Genomic DNA, 12,060 nt, shown 5'->3' with positions numbered 1-12,060 from the left:
TGTACATATATGAACACACATCCAATATATACATATATGCATTTATACATACATGTATATACTTCTAAGTTTAATCTGCATTATCGATGTATTCTCCATCACTTTCTTAAGTCTAGACAATCAACAAAACAGTAAACCAGCCCAGATTTGTAGCATCTTCCCGTTTCCAAGGTAGACAGACTCATGCTGATCATGTATTGATCAGCTCTTCCAAGTAGGTCGGAGCCGGGTCCAGCCCAGACTTGCCTCTTGCCTGGCCTCCTAACTCTGCCCCCTCCCCATATCTCCCCTTCGATCTCTCCTCCACAGAGTTCCCTAAACTGTGGCTAGGACTATGCCAACCCCCCATTTCCTGCCCAATAAATCCAGAGTATTTTTGTATTCAGAAAATTCTCTCTTTGGCTGACATCTCTTCACGATGTGACCTTTATCTCCCTTTCCAGACTGATTGCGCATGACTCTCCTTTGCACACTCTATGTATGACTCAGACACATTGTCCTTACTATCCCTCTGGTGTGATGACGCTTTCATCTCTGGGCCTTCCTTACTCTACATCTTGGAATCCTGGTTTCCTTCAAGTCTTAGTCCAAGGGGACAGCTGAGTGGCTCAGTGGATGGAGAGCCAGACATTGAGATAGGAAGTTCTGGGTTCAAATTTGACCTCAGACCCGTCTTAGCTGGTTGACCCTGGGCAAGTCACATAACTCCCCTTGCTGAGCCCTTACTGCTCTTCTGCCTTGGAAACAATACACAGTGTTGATTCCAAGATGAAGGTAAGGGTTTAAAAACATTTTAGAGGCTCAATCCAAGAGCTAAGTAATAAAACCTTTCTTGACTGTCCCCCAATGTTTTCCCTTTTCCTACCCCCGTACCCCTCAGTTTGCCTTAGAGGCAGCTAGGTGATGTTGAATTTGAAGTCAAGAATACATGAATTCAAGTTATGCTTCAGACTCTTATTAGCTATGTAGACTGTAGGCTAGGTGGCACAGTGGATAGAATACTGGGCATGGAGTCAGGAAGATAACTCTTCCAAGTTCAAATCCAGCCTCAGACACTTATTAGCTGGGTGACCCTGGGCATGTCACTTGCATCTGTAAAAGGAGCTGGAGAAGGAAATAGCACACCCCGCCATTATCTTTGCCAAGAATATCCCAAAAGGGATCAGAAAGAATTGTTCATGACTGAATAACAACAACTAACCTAGGCAAGTCAGTTCTCTTTGGGTTTCTGGTTTTTCAGTTATCAAACGAGGAAACATTACTTCCAGCTTGGATATTCTGTATTTCTCCAGGGGGCCAGATTACCTAAAATGTAGGACAAGATGCTGCTATTGTGCCTTCCTACTCCTACAAATCAGTGTTCCTTGCCATCGTCCAACTGGAGGTCTCTTCCTCGGCTCACCCTCTTTCTAAAATACCAGCACTAACTCCCTGGTTGTAGCCCATTTCCCTCCTGCTCTTGGCCAGACCCTCCCCTTATCTTGACCTCAATTCCTGGGGGCTGCAGGGTCCACCCCCTTTTATCCTTCCTCCAAGAAACCAAACCTGCCAATTGGCAAATGGTCAAATTATGATTCTCAGAAATTGGGACCCCAGATACAGGGCCCAGGATTCGTCCAGATGTTAGAAATGCAGGCATTGCCAGGTATAAGCCCAGTGTAAATATTCTCCTCTTGCCTGTCTTCCCATACTCCCTACAGAATCCATTATAGACATAACAATGAGTGCTTCCACCCATATCCGGCTGGTCCTGTTCCCAGCTCTATAAGATTAGGCATGGATCCTATCATTAACAGACAAAGAAACTGAGGCTTGGAGAAATGAAGTAATATGACCCACTTAGCTAGTAAATGGAAGAACCCAGATTCTAACTTGGAGTCTTCTAGCCCCAAGCCTAGTTATACTTTCTTTTCTTTTATCATTAATTCATTTGTTTGCTGGTTAGTTGGTTAAAATTCCCAGGTGTCTCCCTTCTTCCTTCCCCTCCTGCACTAGAGAAGATATCATTTGACAAAAAGGTATACCTAGTGTCCTTCCTTCCTTCCTTCCTCCCTCCCTCCCTCCCTCCTTCCCTCCTTCCCTCCTTCCTTCCTTCCTCCCTCCCTCCTCCCTCCCTCCCTCCTTCCCTCCTCCCTCCCTCCCTCCCTCCTTCCCTCCCTCCCTCCTTTCCTCCCTTCCTCCCTCCCTCTTTCCCTCTCTCTCTCTCTCTCTCTCTCTCTCTCTCTCTCTCTCTCTCTCTCTCTCTCTCTCTCTCTCTCTCTCTCTCTTCTCTCTTTCTCTCTTTCTTTCTTTCTTTCTTTCTTTCTTTCTTTCTTTCTTTCTTTCTTTCTTTCTTTCTTTCTTTCTTTCTTTCTTTCTTTCTTTCTTTCTTTCTTTCTTTCTTCCTTCCTTCCTTCCTTCCTTCCTTCCTTCCTTCCTTCCTTCCTTCCTTCCTTCCTTCCTTCCTTCCTTCCTTCCTTCCTTTCTTCCTTCCTTTCTTCCTTCTTTCCTTTCTCCCTTACCTTCTGTCTTAGTATAACTTCTAAGACAAAAAAGCAGCAAGGGGTTGACAATCCATATTAAGTGACTCACTCAGGGTTATATAACTAGGAAGTATCTGAGGCCAAATTTGAACTCAAGTTCTCCCAATTCCAGGCCTGGCTCTCTATCCACTGAGCCACCCAGCTACCCCAAGAGAGCTAAAATTTGCAAAGTGCTTTACCTACCGTAATACTCTTAATGTGCCTCACTAAAAGCCTGTGAGGTAGGTACTCGAAATGTTATTAGCCCCATTTTACAAATGAAGAAATAGGTGCCAAGAAGTTAAGTGGCTTCCTGAAAATCACACAATTAAGCTAATGAATGTTAGAGGGGAGATTCAAACTCAAGTCTTCCTAACCCTAAGTCCAGTGCTCTGTGAGTTAGGTGTCTACCAGACAGAGTGCTGGACCAGGGGGAGTCAGAAAGACCAGAGTTCAAATCTAGCCTCAGATACTAACTTCTGTGGTCCTGGACTAGTCACTTAATATCTGTTACCTCATCTGAAAATTGGGGATAATGCCACCTCTAGTACCTGCCTCCCAGGGTTATTGTGAGGATAATGTGCATTAATATTGTGCACCCCTTAAAGTGCTATCATTCTGCCCCCAACAATTAGAGGTAATCCATTAGGATAGTAACAGTCTTGTATGCTGCTCTGGTCAGAGCCCACCTGAAGGATTGTGTCTAGTTCTGGAGAGAACTGGCCCAAAGAATGGTGACCATGATGGCAAAGGACCTTGAGGCCAACCATGCGTGAACTAGTAAAGAAAAGACTTTAGGGGGCAGCAGGGTGGCTCAGTGGATTGAGAGCCAGGTCCTGGGCTCAAATATGACCTCAGACACTTCCCAGCTGTGTGACCCTGGGCAAGTCACTTCACCCCCATTGCCTAGCCCTTACCACTCTTCTGCCTTAGAACCAATACCTAGTATCGATTCTAAGACGGAAGGTAAGGGTTTATTTAAAAAGAAAAGAAAAGACTTTAGCCACATGGAAATTGCCTTTAAGGGGCCGTCTCCTGGAACAAAAATTGGACTTGTTTTGCTTGGTCCCAGAGGAAAGAACTCAGAACCAAGAGGAGAGAGGAGTTGCAAAGCTGCAAGTTTAAGGCTTGTTGTCAGGAAAAGCTTCCTAAGCAGGGCTGCCCTAAAGTGGAATGGGATGAGCAGCCTGCAGAGGTAGGGAGCGCCCCCGTCCCCAAGGTCTCCAAACAAAGGCTAAGTGATCAGTTCTTGAATAGATGAGATTCTCATTCACATAGGCTTGACCTGGGCCCTCTGAGATTCTGATTCTGGCAAGTCAAAATGAGAAAGGAGATTCTGCTTGTCATGACCTCCCCATGTGGTATTTGTAAGCAGAGCTCTCGAAGAATCCCCTAGGGCCAGCTCTCTGCCAGGGATAATCAGATAAAGCCTGTGCGATGGAACTGGGTGTCAGGAGACCTGGGGTTCCAGTTTTAGCTCCCTAACTACCGCAGTGCGTGGCTTTGGGTGAAAGCCACATCTCTCTGGACTAGAATTTCCTCATCTGTGAAATGAGAGGATGGAATGTGATGATCCCCAAGGCCCTCCCTAATTTGTGATTGTCTTCTCTCTTTTTTTTAAACCCTTACCAGATTCTGTCTTGGTATCAAATCTAAGACAGAAGAGAGGCAAGGAAGGACTAGGCAATTGGGGTTAAGTGACTTGCCCAGGATCACACAATTGTAATTCTCTTCTTTAAAAAACAAAACAAAACAAAACACCCACCTGTATTAGTTCCAAGGCAGAAGAGCAGTGAAGGCTAGGCAATTGGAGTTAAATGAATTGTCCAAGGTCACACAGCTACAAAGTGTCTGCACTAGCTTTGAATCCAGGACCTCCCACTTCTAGGCCTGTCTCTCTGTGATTCTTTTCTAAAGTTTTCTAAACTTGACTTTTCTAAACGTGACTGTCAACTCATTTTATCTGTGAGGAAGATGAGACCCTGAAAGAAAGGACTTGTCCAGGGTCACATCATAGGAAGCAGAGCTCAGAGTCAATGGCAGCTCCTTTCAAATCCCAGCCCAATATTCTTTGCCCTGTGCCATGCTGATTCCCAGTTCAAAGATCAGCCTGCTTAGCATTTAATAGTTTCTGTTTAAATAAGACTTCCAATACTGTACCCAAAGAGATGAAACTCTAATGGTGATGTCTCAGGCACCATGACAAGGACGGTAAGGAAACCTTAGGGATAGAGGGTGGGAAGATGAGATTTCTTCCTGAGAGGTACTGTGGGAAAGTAGGAAGTTCTTGACTTGGGTCCAGGAGAGACCTGGGTACAAATCCTCCCTTTTATGTTTACCAAGTAAATTCTCTTAGCTTCTCAAAGTCTCATGATGTCATCTGTAAATTGTATGTAATGAGACTTATGGTGTCTATCTCATAGAGTTGATCCCAAGAAAAAAGAGATAAGATAGTGAAGATGTTTTGCAAATCTTATCATTCTTGGTTGCCATAATATACCATTTTTACATGATGATAAGATATTTGGCTGCTAAAAAGCCATATGGTACAATGGGAAGATGTTGAGAGCTAGAATTAGGAACTTTGGGTTCAAAATTTGGAGCAGACACTTACTAGCTTTGTGACTGTGGGCAAGTCATTTTACTGATCAGAGTTCCCTCAGTTATAGCCAGGAAAACACTTAGTAAACCTAGGTAGACATGAGTTATTATTCTAAGAGGACCAAGGAAGATTTTTTGGAGGAAGCTGGGACCTACAGCTAAGAGCTGGCATTTATATGGCTCATTAAAGTTTGCAAAGCACTTTACAAATGTCTCATTTGATCCTCACAATAACCCTGGTGGGGTTAGCGCTATTATCCTCATCTTAAAGGGGGAATAATAATAATCTGGGCATAGCAATACCTGACACTGAATAAATGTTTATTTCATTTTTAAAACTCTTCAGTCTTAAAATCAATACTAAGTACCAGCTCCAAGGCAGAAGAGTGGTAAGAACTAGGCAATTGGGAGTAAGTGACATGCCCACGTCTATCACAGTTGATCATTCCACAGTACTGATGTTACTTTGTACAGTGTTTTCTTGGTTCTGCTCATTCCACTCTGCATCAGTTCAGGCAAGAACTTCCAGCTCTTTCTGAAAGCATCCTGTTCATTGTTCCTTCCAGCACTATAGTTTTCCATCACTGTCATATACCACAGTTTGTTCAGCCATTCCCCTATTGAGGGACATCCTTTTAGTTTAGGAAGGTCTAGTAGGAAGATCTTATTAGCCTAAGAGAGTGGCAATGAGTACCTTATAGACAGCTGCCTATTCAGCTCCTTAGAGAAGCACTTAACTCTGCTAGCTGGTGAAGGAACACCACCTGGAATCTGGGAGGAAGAGAAGGATAAGATGAACTCAGGAGTCTTTGCCTGGACCTCTGAAATACCTTAAAGGGAGCCATTCAGCGAAAGGACTCCAGTGGGAGGGATTAGCCTAATATATCCTAATCCATTCCTTCTCTCTAATTCAGGAGGCACAGTCTGAAGAGCCAAGTGGGCATGTGGGAGCTTTGTATCCAAACCCCACTGACTGAAAAAAAAATAAGTGAAAAAGCTCAAGGAGTTTTTGTCCCTGGATCTCAAAGTCCTTTATTCATCTAGTTCTTGTCCATCCAGTGTCTAGTCTAGAGCCGGTAAATGAAGGCAAGACAGCCTGGTAAAGTAGATACTGTATTGAACAAGGCAGTTGGGTAGCGTTGTTGTTAGAACACAGGATCTGGAGTCAGGAAGACCTGATTTCAAATCAGACTTCCGACACTTACTAGCTATGTGACCCTGGTCACCTCTGTTTGCCTTAGTCTCTTTATCTGTCCAATATGGATAATGATAACACCTACTACCCAGGGTTGTTGTGAGGACCAAATGAAAGGATATTTGTAAAATGCACAGTATTTGGCATAGAGTAGATGCTTAATCAGTTGTTGTTCCTTTCCCTCCCCCTCCCTAGACTCAGTTTCTCTTATGTAAAATGAAATAGTTGGTTCAGATAACTTCTGACTCTAAAGTCTATGATGCTGTGGCCTTCAAGAAGATTGGAAAAGCTGATGGTTTGGCCCCTCTGAGGCCTCTTGTGGCTCAGACGTTCTCAGAAAAAGGGCCTCCGGCTCAGCCACACGTTGTCACCTCTGCAGAGGGCTTTGTATACCATTTGCATACCTCTTTGTGGGCATGGGGCCTTTCAGGTGTTTCCTATCTGTGGTGGCATCTCTACAGAAAAGGCCAAGGCCACCCTTTAGTGCCCTAAACCACCAGGTCCCCAGGGGAATTTCCTTTTCATTCAAATAGAAAAGGGCTCTTCATCTGCATTAACGCAAGGTCTGAGCATGGAGGGTGACAGTTGGCCAGATTGGAAGCTCCATGAGAGGCATGATTTTGTCTTCTGTAGCCCCAAATCACAGGATGTCTGGGGCAAGAAGGGACTTCTAATCCAACTGGTCCCTGAACAGGAATCTTTTGGTGAAGGGAATGGTTGCAGCCAGGGCAGAGCAGGGTCTCAGTTCGTTTCTAGCCCAGTCTAAAGCCAACCAGGGCAAGTATCCAGACCAAAGACTGAACTCAACTCAACAGATAATGAGCCCTTATTACATGGTAGAAGGTGGGGATACAAAGAGGAAACTGACTAAAATGACAGTCTCTGTCTTCAAGAAGTTTCTAAATCCAGATTCAGGATTCTCCGCAGGAAACTGAGAAATCTAGACTCAAGGTTTGTAGGGAGTTTACAAAGCTTGGAAAAGAGACAGGACTCGTATGCTGATTGATGGTACAAAGGAGTGCAGGATATGGCAATGGGAAATGTCAAAGTGCTGAGATTTGAGGCTGAAGAAGAAACCTAGAAAACAGTCCTAAGAGTCTCTCCTTCTCCTCGGCCCCCTCCCATCTGCTCCCAGCCTTCCAGGTGGTAAGGATTCCCAGGATGGAGATTAAGATTCCAATCCAAACTCAGACATCCTCTAGGAGTTTCCAACTCTCATTTCTAAGCATCAGCTGTAGGACCTGACCTTGTTAGACAATCCTCCAGGAAGGAAACAGCCCTTGAAGAGCTTCTTTGCCTTTCAAACCACAACTCATCTTCTAGTAAAGGTCTCTCTACACATCTCCACCCCCCAGGGTCTCTGAATCTGGAACCGCCCCCATTTGTGGGGGAGGAGGTTCCCTCAGGACCAAATCTCTCCCCTCCTGCTGGAGGCTCCCAGATGGCAAGGTCACATCTCTTCTTCCCATGGGAGCTCCCTCAGGGCAGAGGCTAAGTTTTGGTTTTCTTTTAGAAGTTTTAAAGAGATAAAACTCATATGCAAAATTGTAGACAAATTCTTGCATCAAAAAGTGATCAAAGAAGAAGTGTAGACTCTAAGGCAGTGGTTCTCCACCTTTCTAATGCTGTGACCCCGCAATACAGTTCCTCATGTTGCAGTGACCCCAAACCAAAAAATTATTTTGGTGGCTACTTCAAAACTGTAATTTTGCTACAGTTATGATTCAGAATGTAAATACCTGATAGGCATTATGTATTCTCATTGCTACAAATCGAACATAATTTAAACGTAGTGATTAATCACAAAAACAATATTTAATTATATGTTGAGAATCCAGCAGGAGGCAGCCTGAGCTCTGGGGCTGGAGGTAAGTCCTGCCTGGGGAGGGGGTCCATAAACACTGCCTTCTTCTTCCTGTCATCTCCCTCCAGCTCGAGCTGAGGCTTCACTTTGCTGGGGTTATTTGGCTCTGTTATCCTCTCCAGGACTCGTTCTTAACACCTCCGGAGCCAGTGCTGGGGTGCTCTCTCTGGGTCTCTGTTTGAGTCCCGTCTCCAGGCAACAGGGTAAATCCATCGCCCCTCATAGGGGGAGGGCTGCTGATAGGTAACTAATATTAGTACAATGTGCGGGCAGCAGGGTCCCCATTCTTTCCGAGATCTTGCTGTAAAGTAGCACGATTTCTCAGCGGCTAAAGCCATCTGAAATATGTAGGCAACCCCTGTGTTTTGGTCGTTGGACCCCCCCACCGGGGTCCTGACCCACAGGTTGAGAACCGCTGCTCTATGGGCTAGGGATAGTCAGAGGAGGAAGAGATTCCTGGGGATCTAAATGATCTGAGAAGGCTTCCTGGAGAAGTTGATGGGGAGGCTTAGCCTTTGGACAAGTTGAGTAAGGTAGAGGGTGCCCCAAGAGAGAAGAGCAGGGAATTCACTAATGATGAGTCTGGGACTAAAGGCTTGGCAGTTGGGACCTCCTAGCACTCTGGAAGTCCCAGGGCTGCCTCACAATAGGGAGAAGGGGCTCTAAGGGATCTAAAAGTATAAGGTTACTGCTCTCCTGGGAAGTCTTCAGATTTGCATAGACTCAATAATTTCTTCTTGGCCAATAGTTCCAAACAACCATGGAGGACAGCAAAAAAGAAGGGACATCTGGATTCCCACTCTATGGGCTTCATAGGACAGAAAGACAGGATGTTTGGGGAGAGGGTGGTGTTGGGAGCAGATAGGAGGTGGGGGTTCAGAAGGAAGTCAGAGATCAGAAGTAGAAAGAACATAGGCCCAAGAGTCAGAAGAGCTCTGAATTCTAGTTCCATCTTTTTTTTTTTAGAAAACCCTTAGCTTCCATCTTAGAATCAGTAATGTATATTGGTTCCAAGGCAGAAGAGTGGTAAGGGTTAGGCAGAGGGGGTTAAGTGACTTGCTCAGGTTCATACAACTAGGAAATATCTGAGGCAAAATTTAAATCCAGGACCTTCTGTCTCTAGGCCTGGCTTTCTATTCACGGAGGCATATAGCCTGACACAGGTGCACATTGCACTAGATGGTCTGAGATTCTCTTTCTTTCTTTCTTTCTTTCTTTCTTTCTTTCTTTCTTTCTTTCTTTCTTTCTTTCTTTCTTTCTTTCTTTCTTTCTTTCTTTCTTTCTTTCTTTCTTTCTTTCTTTTTTCTTTCTTCCTTTTTTCTTTCTTTCCTTCTTTCTTTCTTTCTTTCTTTCTTTCTTTCTTTCTTTCTTTCTTTCTTTCTTTCTTTCTTTCTTTCTTTCTTTCTTTCTTTCTTTCTGTCTTTCTTTCTTTCTGTCTTTCTGTCTTTCTTTCTTTCTTTCTTTCTGTCTTTCTGTCTTTCTGTCTTTCCCTTACTCTCTGTCTTAGAATTAATAGTAGGGGGACAGCTGGGTGGCTCAGTGGATTGAAAGCCAGATCCAGAGGTGGGAAGTCCTGGGTTCAAATGCATCCTCAGACATTTCCTGGCTGTGTGACCCTGGGCAAGTCACTTAACCCCCATTGCCTAGCCCTTACCACTCTTTTGGCCTTGGAACCTATACTTAGTAAAAAAAAAAATTTTAAACCCTTACCTACCATCTTAGAATTAGTACTATGTATTGGTTCTAAGGCAATGGGGGTTAAGTGACTTGCCCAGGGTCATATAGCTAAGAAGTATCTGGGACTAAATTTGAACCCAGGACCTCCCATCTCTAGACCTGGCTCTCAATCCACTGAACCTCCCAGCTTCCCCTTTGAAGAATTCTTATAGCACAGAAATTTGCTGACAGGACCATCTGATGTGTCACCAAAGCATCAAGACTGAGTTGACGTTGAACCACTGAGACACTAACTTCATTCTCCCTATATTATCTTTCTCTAGGACCAGGCTTAATCCTAGGACTTGAATTGGGGCCAAACCCACAGTTAAGAGTCACCAAGCTCTTGCTGTGATCACTAGAGAAGCAAAGGATCAGGGAGGCAAATAACCCATCAATCATGCCACCTTGCTGACATTTTTTCTATCAATGAATAAAAAACCCTGCATGATCTTTTCCTGCAGTCTCTTTCCTCAGTTTCTATACTACTTTGTTGACTTTTCCTTCTGTTTTTCCTTCTATATTTTTCCCTTCTGTTTTTCCTTCTACATTTCTTTCTCTAGCACCAGACCAACCTTTCTCCAAGGCCCCAGGTGATATTCTCACTTTTAATTCTGCTAAATCACTTCTTCATCAAGAAAAGAAGCACAATTAAATCTAGTCTGAGATACTTTCTAGCTGTGTGACCCTGGGCAAGTCACTTAATCCCCATTGCCTACCCCTTACTGCTCGTCTGCTTAAGAATTAATAGTATTGATTCTAAGATGGAAGGTAAGGGTTAAAAAAAAAGAGAAGGGAAGGACAACATAGATTGAGAGATGGAGGGAGGGTGTCTTAGTGATTCTCTAGTCTATTTCAACCTCTTCCTTTTACAAATGTGGAAACTGAGCCCTAAATAAAGGAAGTGACTTTCCCAAGACCACACAGCAAGTAAATGGCAGCATGCATCTTAACCCAGGTGCTCTGATTCTAAACTTAGGGCTCATTCCACTCTACTATACTGCTTCTCCCTGGATCTGGGGAGTCTGGACAGCCCAGAACAACAACAAAAAAAAAGTTGGTAGAATTTCTGCCTGGTGTCCACCATTACTGGCTCAGGCCCCTTTCTGCCCCTAGGCATCTAAGGATCTCAGGCTGTCCTACTTTTTACCCTTCTCAGGGTTCTTGGAGATGTGAGAGAGGAAGCTGGGAGGAATAGCTCTGGCTTCCACTACATGAGCTTCAGGCTCTCTGGCAAGACTGTAGGGAAGGAGCAGGAGCTGGCCTTAGTTCTGGCCCCTCTCTTCTCACTCCAGTCAACCTGCTCACTTGTGCTCTACCAAAGGCCATATCCTGCGGTTGACTCCTGGCTCCTCTTTATAAAAGGCTTGGCTCTCCCGGTTGCAGGTGGGGGACCCCTGGATATATCTGAAGTTGTTTGGTTGGCTATGGCCCATGGCCTGGCCTTGTATCTCCATCGTCTCTTCCCAAGGCCAGTTTTCTGACTCTATTTATATTCTGGGTCTTAATACTGGCTCTTACACTTGACTCTCAGAGCTTTAATTTCCAATTCTTCAAAAGAGAAGGGGTGGCTCTCTTTTAAGTTCAACATTTCATGAGTCGATGACTACCGTAATCCCAAGCTGAGTAGGACCTATTTGAAGGAAAGGATCCGCTAACCCCAAAGTACTCTGTAAGTAGGAGGTATTCTTCTAGAGGGCCCAGGTATTAAAAGGACAAAAGAACCAACCTCTCTTCCATGATGTTCTGTTCCCTCAGTTTCTGACACTGACCCATTACTCTCTTCCTCAAAATCTCTCTTCCCTATTTCCTCGCCCTAGGAATGTAGGAAGTCTTCTTGGATTGGGGGGGGGGGGGGAATCCCAGCTATAATTCTTGCATTCAGTTCCAATTCATTCACCAAAGGCTCAAATTGGCTCCTGTGTGGAGACAAGTAGAGACTTGCCTGCTTCGATGCTCCTGGACAATGTATTCTGCCCCGTCTCCTTTTCCCCCACAATACATACAAACCCTCCTTATGCACATACACACCCTACATTAATTTTTTCCCACTTATTTATTTCACTAACACACAAATCCTCCATATACACACAAATGTTTTTCTCTCACCCTTTATTGTCCTATGTAGAGACGTCAGGGAAAGGAGGGTAGAGCGGAAAGAGAGGCTCGCAGTCAAGGACTGG

Source organism: Monodelphis domestica, chromosome 1 (assembly GCF_027887165.1).
Source record: "Monodelphis domestica isolate mMonDom1 chromosome 1, mMonDom1.pri, whole genome shotgun sequence".
NCBI lineage: Eukaryota > Metazoa > Chordata > Mammalia > Didelphimorphia > Didelphidae > Monodelphis > Monodelphis domestica.
Note: the sequence above shows the minus strand (reverse complement) of the source record.